Source organism: Mesocricetus auratus, unplaced genomic scaffold (genome assembly GCF_017639785.1).
Source record: "Mesocricetus auratus isolate SY011 unplaced genomic scaffold, BCM_Maur_2.0 Super-Scaffold_100003, whole genome shotgun sequence".
Lineage (NCBI taxonomy): Eukaryota > Metazoa > Chordata > Mammalia > Rodentia > Cricetidae > Mesocricetus > Mesocricetus auratus.
The window spans coordinates 8,435,739-8,438,286 of NW_024429188.1; positions in this window are offsets into that span (position 1 = coordinate 8,435,739).

Sequence of the window (2,548 nt, forward strand, 5' to 3'; positions counted from 1 at the left end):
AGAGGCTGGCCTGATAGCCGTGTCCCAGGTTTTAGATCCGGGTTGAGAAGGGTGGCTCAGAGCATCCAAGGGGGGGTCCTGATGCGAGACGAAGGTATGGTGAACCTGCCGGAAGGACCTTCCTGTTCAGGGAATCACCCCGCTTCACACAGATCCAGGTTCCACGGTGCGGGGAACACCTAGCTTGGATAGGGTCTCAGTGAGCAGTCGTGGCCCCTTAGCTGGACCCTGTGTAGCCTGTTGGTCCTCCCCTCTCCTCGATTTGCACAGTCCCTGCCCGAGGGGCGGGTGGAGGAGGGAGGGAAGCAGGGAGAGCAAGGGAGGGAAGAAGGGAGGCTGAGCAGCCGGGGAGACTCCCAGCCACCAGCAAGGTCCTCCCTGGGGCGGGGCGGCTGGGGTTGGGGGAGGGGGCTGGCGAGACCGGGAGAACTTGGCTGGCTGGCTGACTGAATGGGGATACTTGGTATGGTGGCTGTTCTTGCCAGGACAATAGCTGGCTGACAAAATCAGGCTCAGGCCTTTCTGACTTGAGAGAAGCCTGCGTGGAGGTTAGGAGAAGTAGCCAAGAGGTTGCCGAGAAAGCAACTTGTTTAGGCTACTCGTGTAGGGAGGGCAGGGCTTGTAAAGGTCTGGGGTCTGGTTTTGGACAAAGATTTGGTGGAAGTTTCTCAGGTTTGGCATGGGAAGGCTTGGAAGATAGGGTAGATTGGGGTTCCATGGGTAGGGTCTGGAAGCTATTTTGGAGGGAGGTGGAGGAACAGTACAGACACCCAGCTCAGAATAGCCCCTGTCAGGGTATCCCCAATACTATTACTTTTTCTGGATCAGGAGGCAGGCATGAATCCATACTTAAGGTTGTGTTCCAGGACAGCATAAAGCGAAATATGAGAACGCCTGGTGAACAGAAATGTGAAGATCAGGGAATCCATTTCTGTTTTGAATCGGTATGAATGGGGACCCAACGATGCTGTAGTGGTTCCTCTAACTTCTAGCACTCAACAATTCCAATTCTGTTGACATACAAATTATTTTATTTGTTTTCTTCCCTCACTTGTTGGTTCCTTCATTAAATACAGCTTTATGCAGGTCCAGTGCGGGCCTCAGATGACTTGGGTGGATCAGACTTGCTGCCTGCCCCTGTGAAGCCCATGATCTACTACCAACCTGTGAGCCTGGAAGTCACGCACCTGCATCCGGATCCCTCTAGGCCTACTGTCTGGAAATATAAATCTGGTAGGTGGGAGAGGTGTGAACCATTTCTAGAAAACCTTCAGGTGGTTATTTTTATGTCTGTAAAATTTGGGCACCATGCTTTGGAAAGGGATAAAATCCTATGGATTGAACATAAATTCACATAGGAAATTAGGAAATACTTTGAACTGACCTAGAATGAAAATCCTCACCTGCAATCTTGGGAGATGCCTCTAAGACTGTGTGGAGGGAAGATTTTGTAGCTTTAAACTCATATATTTTAGAAAAGAGGAGCTGGATTTCTGTCTTAAGTTAGAAAAAGATAAAGGAGGGAAATGGTAGACTTACTAGAGAGCAATGGAGTAGAAAACAGAGCCACACCAAAGAAGATCAACAGCGTTAATGGTTCCGTGAGGAATTCCTGAGACATCGTGATTCAGACAATAAGAAAGCATGTAAAAGTATCAGGAACACTAAGTTATAATGAGAGGCTATTAGAATTACAATTTTATGCTTGCAAATTTCAAATTTTTGGCAGATAAAATTTACTAAAAGTCACAGAAAATATAGAATATCTGAGCAATCTTATAGCTAACTATTAAAGACACGGAATTTATAATTTTAAAAGGTTTATACAGAGAAATCTCCAGGTGCCTAGGGAGACGGTCTCAGTAAATAAGAACACTTGCTCGGCAAGCATGAAGACCTGAGTTCAAATCCGTAGCAACCATGTAAAAGGGTGGCATGGCTGTGCCTGCCTGTAATCCTACCACTGATGGGCAGAGGCAAGTGAACCCCTAGAACTTGCTGGCCAGTAAGCCCACCCAAAACACGGCGAGCTTCCAGTTCAGTGAGAGAGCCTTTCTCAAGCGAGTATGTGGAGAGCACAGACAAAAAGGACTGATTTGTTCTGCCCTGGTCTCTGTGTGCATGTACACATGCGCACACTGTCTGGGTCCAGAGGCTGTTCAGTAGTAAGTTCTGCTGCTTATTCAGAGAAAGCCCCCCACTAACTTTCTAATTTTACACAAATTCTTCAGGGGGTTGGGGAAAATTATGATTGTTCAACAGGTGCAAAAGGAAAGTACTTTAATAAGCAAAACATTCATAGCAAACTTAAGTTTCCTAAGAATTTAAAGAAGGTTATTAAAATGCCCTGGTTTCAGACTTCATACCTAATGGGGAAATACTGAATGCTCCCAGAGCAGAGTCACCTGGAAAGAGGGGGACTTCAATTAAGGAATTGCCTCTAGCACGCTGACCTGTGGGCATGTCTGCAGGGTAATTAGTGATTGATTTGGGAGGCCCAGACCGCCTTGGGCAGTGCCGCACCTGGGCAGGTGGTCTTGACTTGTAT